Here is a 14,091-nt window from a genome sequence, read left to right on the forward strand (position 1 = left end):
GCAACTAGGGTTGTGATCATATGTCTAATTTTCTTTGTCTTCTACTTCCATAGCAGTTGTGTGAAAATATGAAGGTAACATAGAAGCTCCTCAGGACCTTAACATCTGTACATTAATTATTAAGTTTAAGTACAAAAAAAAAGTACAATTAAAGTACAAAAATCCCGGTTTTGCCTGCCATCCCATCTATAATATAATTGCTTCCTAACTCAACCTCTGTTACTAATTCTAAATGAATGTTGTCAAATTGCAAAGTGCATATTGTTGTCAGTATAACCTGTTATTACTGGCGAATACTGTGTGTTAATGAAGTGTTAAATATCCAGAGCTGCCAACACCTTGATCCAAGGGAATATCAACACTATGAAATAGATGTGATACATGGCTAAAATTATAAGAATTATTGATCATTGCTTGAATGAATTTTTAATATAAATGAAGTATATCTTTCTAAATTAAGATATCTAAATAATCTAAAGGGACAGATCCTGGCTTCTATCTCTCTACATTAATTTCTTGTAAACTGTTAATTCTCTTTCTTTAGGGTCCCATCCTCCAAAGTGCTGCAGCTACATTGAAAAGGTTGCACACTCTTGCTTTGTACTTGATAATAATAGTGTTCAACACTTTGTAAGCTCATGTCTTGAATAATCAAACTTATTGATATCAGTAGCCTTATTCAATATTTAAAATTGCAGTTTAGAAATGTACTCATTTTTCATGTGAAGAAAGGAATATGATGAAAGTCTACAGGGCAGTGATGTGCCTCAGAAATCATTCTACTGAGATGAATTACTTTTTTGACTGAGTAACTTCAGAAGGCATTCACATCAATATGGTTTATAACACGTGGAAAGGAAAATTGACAAGAATTCTTTGGAAAATAGAAGCAGTACTTTCTCACCACTTCATAAACACTGAAATATACATTCTTTTATGTAAGGATGAGTGAAGGGGTTGAGATGTTCCTTGCCATCCAGCCTTTTTAAAGGAATCAATCTTACTGAAAACCACAAAGATGCAAAGGTATCAAATGTAAAAGCAAATGACGTTGTTGAGTGTGGACTGCACTGTCACAGGAACAGGAGCACATTAGGACAAGCAATACTACTTTTATTAGTAGCTGTCCTTTCTAGGAGATTGCTTAACTCAGCCCATTTAACAACCTGTTCCTTGCCTTTACTTTTCAAAATGCATTGACATTTGCCCTTCTTATTTCTGGACGCAGCCAAACAAATCCAATAGACTGGGTCCAAGTATGGAAAACAGCAGTGTCATAAAGCTTAATTTCAATAACAAGCTTCAGCAGCTCAGAAAATGCATACTCTTCATTCCTCTTACAATGGAAAGAAGTATCATTTAGCCTCTAACAAGGAAAGAGGTAATGAGATAAAGATTTAATGCTTGTGTTGATAGGAGGCCTGTGTGATTATCAACTGGAGCAAAGTTTGGTTTGTTTGATGGGCTTTTGAAGGGGTTTTTTGGGTCATATTTGAAAGTAAAAATTTAAATTTCTTGAAAATAGATTACTAACAATTTATTTTAAAAATAATAGTATATTGGTTCAAAAGAATCTGTGAAGTAAACATAGTGTACATATCTTGATGCAGCTAAATATCAAAACTTATTATCTACTTTTGTAAAATTATTACATTTTTGTCTTCTGTTCTTCCACTTAATAACAATAGGGATTTTTCACATTCCCATGACATACTTTTCATTAATAGATATTAATGTTCTTTGTGTCAGTGCTGTTTTAACAGAAGAAAAAATAAGGTCTGGAATATGATCCAGTTGCCAAACTGGGAGCAGGACCTAATTTGCATAGATCTTAGTGCTGGATTCCTAAGTCAGTGATTCTGAAATAGTGACATAAGAGTCTTTACTTATTTTTTGCATTACTCCCACATCACCAGCTAGTGAGGAAGCAGGAGCTGCAAGGTAGATCAGATTTTTTTCTATTTCTCCTCAGCCAAGATTGATTCCATCACCACTGGCTGCAGTAACTCCTTCGACTTCCATCAGTTGTGGTCCTCCTGCTTTTTATCTCCAGAAAGGATGAGGGAATAGGATTCAGGAAGAATGTCAGCAGTGAATCCAAACGGCTGGAAGCCATCACATTTAGTTGCAGTTACTGAGAGGCTTGGCTAGTTGTCACTTTTATTAGTTTTGAGAAAAAATAAATGTCTGTAATTCTTTGCTCTCCACGACCACTGAGAGTTTTATGGAACAAAAGCTCTTTCTGCATTTGATAGGTTATCTAGCAAAAAGATAATTACCCCTGATGAGCTCTCTGAAAATAAAAAGTTAGATTTTTGTGACAACTATGTAAAATTACCAAACAACTGAGAATTGTGGTGTTTATAGTAATGCGAGATCTTTGAAACAAGGAAAAAAATAATGCATTTAAATCTGCAAAATATAATCTCCAGCTGTAAAAGTTTGGTGAGATAGATACTATTTAGCTATGTTGCATGGCAAACCACAGTTTTAAGAAGTATTACTGCACTTTTCCATTTATCTTTCAACTCTGCCTATATTTCATTATTATTTCTACTCATGACTCATAGTATTTCTACATTTTTCTACTAAGATTGACATGTCTCATTTATTTTCACACCAGAAACCTTTCCTATGCATTTCCACAGCCAGATATTAGTTTCTTCTAAATAGTATATAGGCTTAAGGCCCCATTTTCCCAAATTCTAAAATTCAAAGCTCTGGGAGTTGCTATACCACATGTACATCCCATCAGTAGACCACAGGATATCTAACAATATTTCCATACCAAGTGAAGGCTCCCTATTATGTCTGTGTGTATATATATTTAAATCTAAATACATATGTGGGCTGATCAGTTTGCAAACAACTGAACTGTAATTCACTCATTTATAAACAGACTTTTCATCCAGTCCCTAGTTTTTATACCAAATATTACGTTGGATTGTTTGAAATGGATTCTTCTCTTCCCATCCAATACACAAACAACATGAAGAAGCCTTAGGTGAAAGAAGCATGAGGGAACTCTCTGGTGCTTTTGTTCTCATTCCCATGAGAATGATTGTTTTTCTGACCCATTGCTGCACAGTGAAATTCAGATTAAAGATTTTGCACTTAGGATGAATAACAGAAACATTAAAATTTACTTCAAGTATAGCAAAACTGCAAGAGTAACTAACTGTCCTATATCCCCATGTGTTATTTAGTCAGGTTTACATACTCAATACATTTTCCCAAAGGCTAGTGCAGATTTACAATGCATTCTGCTTTCCTGAAGTACTTGCTTGTCTACAAAGTACTACTGATAAAAATTAGATATCAAACAAATGAGATGGGTGTCAGAAACTGATAAATAATTAATTGAATGCTAGTTTACTAATAAATATTACAGAAAAGACCAATAGGTTCCAAAAGAGTATTTCCCTTATAGCTTCTTATTTAAAGTGCAAGGGTGTGATGCTGTTTAGGAGGCTGAATTACATATATCTGGATTTATAATTAGTCCAGCTATTAACCTTTTCTCCAGTTTCTCCCTTTGGTGATATACTGTATTATAAATTCTATACGAGATTACCTTGCAAAAAATATGGTTTTTCATAAATGCCCCATGCATATTTCATAATCATTTTTTATTTATTTATTCTCCATCTGATTCTCTACTGTCTTGTACTGGTGCAGTTTTACCTGTGCAAGATGGATATGAACAGAATTTTGTGATCACTTAAAGAAAATATGCCATGTTTTTTGTTGTTGTTGTTGGGGTTTTTATTTTTGTTTGTTTGTTTGTTTTAATGGGTATGAATTGCAGCGCTTCCAAAGGGTTGAGGCAGCTCAGAACTTCATGTGTGGAGTAATGTACCTGGCAGAAATTGCAGGCAGACCTAAGGCACTAAATCACTGTGTAACAAAATTATCAAGCCTTACTCCTCCTGAGCCCATAATTGCCCAAGCAGAAGTGTTTGTACATATATATCTATACATTTGTGTATACATACATATATACACCAATATATATATATCTGTGCAAAGATTTCTACAGGTGACCAAGATTTCTGCACCCAGATCTCTAAATGGGTTATTTTTAAAGAAGTTACATCAGAACCTTCTGCTCAGAGCTGATGAAAGCCACTAAATGGGTGTCCATTAATGCTGCATTAGCATTGTAAAACTGCTGCACTTCACAAACACCTGCCAGAACATGACCCAGTCTGGACTCTTAAAATGGCTGCACATGTATTTGTAGTTTGCCATCCATTCAGAAGATGAAAAAAGGAGAGATCAAATTATCTAACTCTTCACAGGAACTTCTGAAAAGCCAAACACAATGTTGTTGTGCTGTAACAGTTCCAAACATATCTGTAGAAAGTGTGTAAACTCAAAATGCTTGTTTTAAAGATGTTTTAATTAATTGTTCTGTTACACCATATTTTTTAGAACAGTCGGTTGATGTCTATAGGGATTTCAAAAGTCAAAACTGACAGTACATATTTAACTATCATAACCACCCAGCAATTACATTTCGCTTCTGCATTCTCATCTAACTAGCCCTGCAATCTAGGAACTTCTGTGCATATTGGGATTTCTGTAAAAGTTAGCATTAATGAAATAGAGTTTTAAATTTCCCTAGGCTCAATCTAGACATTAAGAATATAAATGTAAATTAGCAGAGAAGAGCAAGCAGCCTTGAATACTAACATTTTCGTCCCATAACTTTTAGTTAAAAATGTGCTACAGAATGTGGGATCCAGCCTTCTGCAACTGGCACCCTCAAACTCCATTAATAATTATCAGAATATTTCTGTAATTGTCTGTGTGCTTGCCATAGCACTGTAAGACTCAGATACCCTCCAGTTACAGATTATTACTGTCTGTCTGATAAATAATTCCTGTCCAATTCCATTTTCACTTGAAGACTGCTTCTAAAAAGATTCTTTTCTGCTTAAAAAAAATCCAGTTATAGAACAAATGTGGCCACAGTATTCTACTTATTTCACTTTTTACTGGCAAAACAAATCTTGCAAATTCATTGCCTTTTCCTGACATTTTTATAGCCACCTGCAGTGCTTATTTTCATTGCAGTGTATTTTGTATGATCATGGGTGTCCACACTCTGCTTTTGTTGACTCTCTATCCCCATCACTATGGACAGTACGTTCTGATGGTAAGCAAGTAGAAAAAGGTAAATAGTGAGAATATTTAGCTTGTACATGTGTGCTTACTTCAAACTATTGACATGGTTAATAGTGAAGCACCAATTCCAGTTATAAAATGTGAGATTATTACACTTGAAGAACAGCTCCTTTTAAAACTTTTCACAATGATTAAACACTCACTATTTTTTATGACCAGCTGTATAATCTAACTCTTTACCCACTCAGAATCAATAATCTCTTTCAATATATGCTGATAGCAATGACCATAACTAGAAGACAGTAAGGGCTGGAAGGACAATGATGATATAAACCTCACTTTTCTAGTTCAAGTGAAGTACTGAAAAATTATTGTGTTTTCTGTGGCTATTCATGACTATTATTTCGTTGGAACAATGAGTTGAATAAATTAAAAGGAACAGTTTGTTATAAATAGAGTGATTGTGAAAGCTTTACATGAAAGTATTTTTATCCTGTTTTCTTTTGGTGTAATGAAAAAAGTGATTGGTCATAGAACTAAAATATAAGCTGGAAGGGATCTCAAGAAATTTTTGATCTTACTCCCACTTGGAGCCTGGACCTTTCAAGTCTGAATATTCCCAAAGATGAGACCTCTACAGGCAACATGTTCTAGTATTTCTATGGTGAAAACATTTCTCATAATAGCTAGCTGTAATTTCTCATGTGTGCCTGTTGCCTTTTTTCCTGTCCCATCCTGCTGAACTCACTCCAGAATGTTGCTGTCTGTCTTGTACTAGGGGAGCTCCAAACCACCTGTCAGGTGTGGACTCAGACATCCTGCAGAGGCACAGCACGGCTCCCCCCACCGCTGGAGGCAGCCTGGCCTGCTGTCTTTCAGGGATATTTTGCTAATTCTAGTTCAGTTTGTTCCTCAGGATCCCCAGGTGTTCCTGCAGTCCTGCCTTGCCTCTGCACTGCACAGGCACATGACTCTGCACTCACATGCAGGAATTTGTGCTACCCCTGACTGAAATCCTGAGGGTCCTGTGAGCCCCGGGCTGTGCAGGGACCACCCCCCTCCACTTGCTATTATTCACAAACTCACCAAGTGCACACTCTTGCCACTGTTCAGGCTGCTAATAAAGGCATTATATGTTATATGTTATATTATATGTTCTTCTGACATCAAAAGAAGATAAAGAATCTGACAGGTATCCATGTGGATGGATGGAAGGATGGTTGATTGATGCATGTTCTTGTTTTTTCAAAAGGAACAATATGAATGGACAATATTTTAAAATATTAAAAACCTTCTCAATGAATCTTGAATAAAGAATTATATATAGATTTTCCTGAACACCTGCATGATAATGATGCAAGCCTCAGAAATATTTGCGTGAAATATGTCTTAATTTATTAGCTCAAAAAAACCCCACATCCATCAGTTTCAACCTGCAGTTTTTGTGGGAGTCATCTGAGAGATTTTGCTAACAAATACAGAGCTGGAAAAAAATTGAATTCCCTTGTAAAAATTTGAAATTCTGTATTTGCTCCAGTGTGAGTGATGCTAATGGATGAAGATATCTGACAATCTTCTACACCAACCTTTGTAATTTTCAATAACTATTCCAGAAATTTGCTAATGGATTGTATCCTAAGCTTTGGATCATTTAGTTTGTTTTGTTTGGGTTGAATTTCTGTTCTGATTTTGTTTGGTTTTATCTCATAGATAACATATTTTTTAGCACAGCATCCTTTTTTATGTTACTTATCAATTTTTTGACAGTTTCACCCTCAGTTCTGAAGACAGTTCAATATCTCCCTAGCAAGTGAATTTTGGGTACAATATTTGAAGTTGCAAGAGAACAGTAGCAAATTAGTCCAGCATGACTCTCAATGACCTTTGCTATAGGAGAATTAGGATACTAGCCTAGGCCATAAATTTTATTGCAATTTCTTATGAAAGTGAAGGTGAACAAGAAAATTTAAGACATCACAATTTTCAGTGAGATGCCTCTTAAAAACCATTTGGTTTAAAAGCATTTGACTTAATTTAAAAGACATTTTTTGCAAGCTTGCCTCCTAGGAAGCACTTGGGAGTCTAAGTAAAATTTGAATGTTTATGTTTTAAAGCACTTTTAATGCAAGAAATCTGTGTATAATTATCTCTAATTAGTCATCTCTTCCACTGAGACTTATACTAAGCATTTAGTTTTCCTCTACAGTAGCTATTTCCCAGGCTTCTTTAATAACTAGGACTGTCTGACAAGCTGATCTCAGGATCACATTTCAAACTCATCTCATTCCATTCTACCTGTTGCTTCAGGACATTTCTTAATGAGGCCAGAGTTACTTTCATGTCTAATTAAGCTGAAGAGATTAAGATATTTAGGTCTTGTTTTTTGTATACTCTCCTAAGGGAAAAGTAAATACATAAGCAACAGAGATCAGCAGAAATACAAGAAAGAAGAAAAACAGCAGGAACACAGGGGATTATTATGTAATATAGGGGAACAGGAAAAGGCTGGGTAGATTATCCTTCCTAAAGTATGTTCACTTGCCTCAAAAAATATTGCACTGAACTGTGAATTCTCCCTAACATGATAATATGTCTTTATCAGATGAACCTGAAAGAGAAATATGGAAGAAGGGACTTTATGTCTTTATAAAATATATTTGAAAACCGATCCTGATTAGGATTTCCTATTTATACAATAAACTGGGAGGTAACCATGAGACTGATGAAACAATGTATCCAAAATACTCTATTAAACATGCCTTTGTTTTTTATGTTCCTTATCTTCTCCAGTGTCAGCTTTCAATGCAATGAGAAGTTTATTATTTCATTTGGGAAAGAAATGATCCCTGTTTTATGGAAGCTTAATCTCTCCTCAGAAGTGCTTTACCTTAGTTCCACCCTAATGGGCAAGTGCATAGACTCAAATCTCTTTTAGCATGTATTCATATTCCAGAATAAACATTTCAATTGAATATTTTTCAACATTTTTTAATAGTCATCTTTCTTAGTAAAAGGTTTCTCAAATCTTCTTGTTTAGGTACAGCTTTCTGCAGTACCAAAGAATTTGCCTCTAAAGGCAGAAAAGCATTTAAACTAATCTTTTCATACCTCCAGCTCCTTTCAATTACCTGGCAGCATACCTATTTATACATTTTGCATGTTTCTGTCATGTGAATTTAGGGGTTTTCTCCACTTTTTTCATAAGATCTGAAAATATATTTTGCCTTTTCATTCATGACCTAGAATTCATTTTTATTTGGGTCTTGAAGGGAAGCTGGGAAATTCAACTGGTCTGTTTGGAGGGTTCTGGAGTTCAAACCAAAATAATGAAGAAAAAAGTTCTCTATGTCAGTTGGAAATTGATTTTTTACCCCCAGTTTATTAAAAAAAAAAAACACGCATGAGTTTATTTTTAAACAAATTTCTTTATCTGAATAGATATTATTTCTTATAATTAACTTAAGGCAAATTAAATAGCTGGTAGTGCAGCTACACATCGGCGACCACCCCCAAGCCAGGCTTCCTGGGAAGTGGCGAATGAGCCCCGGTGCCAGGAGCATCAGCACCACCTTGTGTTCATGGCATAGGAAAATCGGCCAGGAACGCCTCCCCAGCCATCGAACCTGCAGCGCGCCCCTCTTCTCCCCACAGCTCGCTAACGAAGGAGCCATACTTGAGGGAAAGATTAATAATTTTTGCTACTGTAAGTTTAGAGTAATCAATATATCCAAGTACGTGAGAATTTATTAGGAAACTTGCTTGCATTTTTGGTCAATGTGTTAGCAGCCCAACTATTGCCAGATTTTTTCAGTAGGCATCTTGGAACATGATAGCTTAGAGGTGAATTTTGTGAGAAGGTTTGCAGTTATTTACAGGAGTTCTTTCTGAATGTGAGACATGACACTGGAAAACCTATTCTTTTCTTTGAAAATTTAAAAAGGGAACAAAGGCGACCGGGTCATGTAGTGATGGAGAGCCTTGCGAGAGAGTCAGTATCATGTTTGGATTCCTTTTTCCTAGCCTGTAAACATCCCACAAGGCACTGCTGCTTCCTTCAGGCTTTTGCACAGTAGAAACTGTTCTGTAAACAAATCTATTTCTGGTACATTTTCCCACCAACTTGACTATGAAAATGCATCAGTTTTCATTTCTTTTTAAAAAAAATCTTCTCTCTATCGATTTGGTTTTGGGAGTACAGTTTCTGGAAAGAAATATCCCATCAGAAATTGCAGTTACTTCTCTTTTGGCTCTACTATATGAAGTACAGTTTCTAGCAGAAATTCTGGGGCAAAACCTGTTCCAGAACTGTTAATAATATGGGAGAGCAATTTCATAGACAGTTTTCTACACCTCAGTGTATTTAGCCTAGCTTCACAAAAGTCAGGTCTTCCATCTGAGAATGAAACAGAATAGCAACATTACCTACTTTCTGGCCCCCTTTTTTGGTCCAGAAATTAAAAACTTCTGATTGGTCTTTCACAGTTCACTTTCACTTTTCTCATCTTTTAAAAATTTGAGTGTTCCCAGACTAAGTGCAAGACTGTGTGCCTGTATGTCACTTTAGTGCAATATACCAATTTTCAGTACACACATAACTAGAAAAACATATAATGACATGGTATGCTCATAAGTGTTAAAAAACTGATCCTGATTCTCTTTTACACTTCAGTTTGTGCATCATTACAGAGAATTTGCATCAGGGACAGTTAGACTTCTGTTTTGATCATGTTTTACATCGACATCTCATGCACTTCTATCAGACTGATGTAAGGTATCATTTTAAAAAATGGAAATTTTCCAAACCCACTGTGCAAACTCCGCATGATGGATGTCTCATTAGTTTTATCAAGCATAAACCTGGGTTTAAAAAAAAATGCAACCTTGTGCGGTATGGTTGGGATCCTATGTTGATGTACACTACAAGATCTTCCTCAAGAGTGTCCTTTTAGAGGCTGACAATGTCTCCAATGTCCTTTTAATTTTTCTCCCTGTTCCAAAAGGGGCAGGGCACTGTTATTAGTGCTACTCAGTCCCTTCTGTCACTTTCTGTCAGACAGCTGTGATCTCAATGCCCTTTATATTTGGGTAGTTTACCAGCAGTATTAAGGGACTCACTGTAAATATTCCATCACCTTTCTGAAATAGTTCTCTCTTTTCCTGTTGAAAAGACAGAAAGAAACTAAGTCTTTCCAGTACCTGACAGAGCAATAAGAGAGCTGTAAGAGAAACTTTTTACAAGGACATGGAGTGACAGGACAAGGGGGGAATGGCTTCAAGCTGCCCGAGGGCAGGTTTAGATGAGGTATTAGAGGAAAACCTTCTTTGCTGTGAGGTGGTGAGGTACGGGCACAGCTTGCCCAGGGGGCTGTGAATGCCCCATCCCTGGAGCGTTCAAGGTCAGACTGCATGGAGCTCTGAACAACCTGGTCTAGTGAAAGGTGACCCTGCATGTGGCAGGAGGTTGGAATGAAATGGTTTTTAAAGGTCCCTTCCAACAAAAACTATTCTGTGATTCTATGAGGTTGAACCTTGTATTTTGTGTATTCAGCATGGGGATCTGGCTGACCTCTTGCCTCCGTGTTTTGAAGCCTGTTAACTGTATGAAGGAGTAATTTCCACAAATGGCAAACAAACAACCATGTCAACTATTTAGGGAAGTGTCTTATGTCTCACAGTTGTCAGGAAAACAGTCTAGTATAAACTAGGAAAATTCCCCAGAATTGCAGAGTTTTTGAGGACTTCATCTGATTGAAACAATAGAGGCACAAAGAAGAAGTTTCAGCATCATTCTCAGAAGCACAACTGACACAGCTTTGGTGAATGGTGATATCCTACCCCAGGTGGGTTGAAAAGTTCCTCTTCAGCTGTGAGACCAGCAGCTGTGTCTCAGGTCTGAACTTAGATTGATGCAATGCAGTCAATGATCTTTATTCTCACAGGAGGCATGAAAATAATTTAAAAACAGTGCTTCAGCATAACTCACCAGGTAAATACAATGACTCATGCAGGAGGTTCATCTGAGCTTGAGTGAGCCAAAAGGTGTCAAGCCAGTCCTTAGCATCAGTGCTGCAATGATGAGTGCTGCACCTGTGCACTCGAGATACCATCCCCTGCTACTTACAGAGAAAGTCTCCACTGCAGAGAGCTGTAATGCTATATAAACCTATCTGTGTAAGAAAACTCCATTTGGCAACAGCATTTCTAGCAATATTTTGCTTGTTGTTTTTTTCTTTTAAACTAGTTTAGCAGGCTTGGCTGTGAAATCTGAGGGTCAGAATTCTTTTTTCTAAATGTATTTAGGTTTGATGTGCTTAAGGACTCTTGTTGCCAGGTATAGACATATTCATCCTGATTCTTGGAAAACTCTCTGTCTGTATCTGTTCCTTCTACTGGAGCATTTCCCCTTAACTCTTATTGTCCCACTCTTATTACCCCACAGGATCCCCACTGCAATCTGCTCCTATTTCTGTCGGAGCTTGCATGTAACACACCCAAAATTCCACTTTCCTCTGCATCTTTCTCATGGAATAATACATCTGCGTGGTTCTCCAAGCAGTCCTTCTGAGTTTCTCTAACTCACTAGGAACATCCATGGCTATCTGAAATTACCACAGATATATATATACATACATATACATTAGACACTCCACTTGATACCAGTAGTTTTCCACTGCTGAGTTGATCCACTCAGCAGTGGCTGAAGAGACAGAGGTAGAATTGAACATCCACCTCCAATAGTCATATTTTTATGCCTTCCCTTGAGGAGGCTACCATCTTTTTATGACTACTACATCTTAATGACTACAACAGGCAATTCCACAGGATTAAAAAAAATTATTATTAATTTGTGTTGCTTGTCTGCCCACAGCAGACCAATATTTACTTGACTTTTGTGCCATCTTAAAACCTGGAATCCAGATGGGTCAGCTATCTTTCTTTGGTTTTCAGTTATTTCCATGCTCACTCCATGGTATCTAATTTTTGTGTTAATGAATAACAAATGTTAAAGTCTGTCCAGAGAGAGAAGAAACCAAAACAACCATTCTACTGGGAAGGAAATTTATGTTTTATTTTAGGCTCAGAAGAACCCAGACTGATGTACACTGCTGAAGAATTACTCCACCTACCAGGACTAAGTCACAGAAATTTGAGAGTACTGTTTTAGCTTAAAATAATTAACTTTTAGAAACAGGTAATGATGAACATTGTTGAATAGCTTCAAGATTCATGAGAAATAGATTTGGTTACTTCTGGCTTTTCTGGGCTTCCTGTGAAAGTAATGTATAGAATAACATGATTTTACCTAATTTATTATTTTTTATTTATTTATCTTGCATTCCAAGATATTATATAGATACCTTGAAGATGTCATTTCCCCCAAACACTTATGTAAACACCATAAACTAACTGTCTGAATGAAGTACGTTCCGGGGCACAGTACAGAGTAAACAAAAGGACTCTACTTTGGGCGGTCTGTGCAGAAACTTACGAAAAACTTCCAAAACTTACAAAGAAGTAACAGCAATAGTGAATTACACGTTTTTTTCCCAATGTTTTCCTGGAACTGAACGTAAAAGCTAAATGATGTAAATAACCTCAGTGATTTTTAGGAATTGATAGATATGTTTATTCAGTATCCACGTGAACATAGACCAGGATGGAGACAGGCAAATGAGCCAGGTCCAGCCTCAGAGGCACACCTTTTCTAGTTCCTTGCATTTCTTCAGCACAATAAAATTGTGCTGCTGCCGAATTAGCTGTTATGAAAAGGGCAGGTGGTAATAACCTTTACGCCTTGCATGCCTTCTTGAGTATAAACCGTGTAGAAATGATGAAATTATAGAGATCATCGCCAGCTGAAGCTCCCCTCCACCAAGACCCGGGACTGTTAATTGAGGTGGCCACGGGAGATCCCCACTTTAATAAACTCAGATCGCGAAAGGAAAGCTGCCGAACCACCTTGTATAAATCAGCGTCCCTCTCCCAAGCCTTAATTCCACTATCGGTCTGATTTCCCGAGCAAGGTATATTATTTAGAAGGTGCTCTCCGCTACATCCCAAGGCAGAGGCACGCCGCTGGGGCGTCCTTCCTCGGGACAAGCGGCGGATCCCCGCGGAGCCGGGGCAGCATCCCTCCCTCAGGCGAGCGCAGCCGCCTCACCTGCCGGCAGACTTGCCGAAGTGTGCCCAAACCCTGCACGGCCGCGGGCGGGGCCGGCTCAGCCGCCGCTGCCCGGTCCCTGCCCCGCGCCGCGCCCCCGCCTCCCCTCACGGCCGCCGCGGGGCAGCCCCGGCGCGAGCTGCGGGGCGAGCCGCGGCAGCAGCAGCCGGCGCGTCCCCCCGGCGGGGCGGAGGGGCCAGGGCGGGCTGCGGGGGAGCCGCCGGCAGCGGCGATGTGGATTTATATTGGCCCGCGCCGCAGCCGCCGGGGAGCGGGGCGCGGGCACCGCACCTAGAGGCGATGGGCGAAGCCGTCGGCGGGGCTGAGCCGGGGCGCTGCTGAAAGTTCAGCCGGTGGCCGCGCTCGGTAAGTTTGCTGGGGTTGCGGGAGCGGCGCCGCGGGCGCCCGAACTTCGCATTTCGCGGGGGGCAGCGGCGTCCGAGCCGGGGCGGCGAGGGGAGCGCCGGGCGCCGCCGGGGGTGCCTTGCCCCGCCGGAGGGGTTTTTCGGATGGCACTGGGTGTGTACGTGCGGCTCCGTGTGCGCCGCGCGGGCGGCGGGTGCCGGCGGGCGGCTGCGGAGCTCCGGGGCGGTGCGTGCGGGCACCGCGCGGCTGCGGGAGTGGGCGCCCGGCAGCGATGCCGCGCTCGGGGCTGAGGGGTCTCCTACAGGGGGTCTCCTTCGCCCGCGGCTGCCGGGCGCGGTGTGTCGGCGCGGAGCGGCGCTCTGACCGCCCGGCCGCGGAGCCATCGCCGCGAGCGGCAGCGGCTCCCCGTGCCCGAGGCGGAGCGCGGCGGTGCG

General features: G+C 39.5%; 1 protein-coding gene across 5 annotated transcripts in view; it reads left to right on the forward strand.

Moving 5' to 3' along the window:
• The window catches only part of TENM1 (teneurin transmembrane protein 1), a 782,308-nt gene that overhangs the window by 464,116 nt on the left and 304,101 nt on the right, over positions 1–14,091 (forward strand). For 4 of the 5 annotated variants that reach the window (XM_039717551.1, XM_039717554.1, XM_039717553.1 and 1 more), the window contains exon 1: positions 13,468–13,657. The exons of the other annotated variant lie outside the window; for it this stretch is intronic. The gene's annotated coding sequence lies outside the window, so the exon portion shown is untranslated. Of the gene's footprint in view, positions 1–13,467; positions 13,658–14,091 lie in introns of those variants that run through there. 5 annotated transcript variants of the gene reach the window in all.

The sequence above is a fragment of the Passer montanus genome, unplaced genomic scaffold (assembly GCF_014805655.1).
Source record: "Passer montanus isolate IOZ18808 unplaced genomic scaffold, ASM1480565v1 scaffold38, whole genome shotgun sequence".
Lineage (NCBI taxonomy): Eukaryota > Metazoa > Chordata > Aves > Passeriformes > Passeridae > Passer > Passer montanus.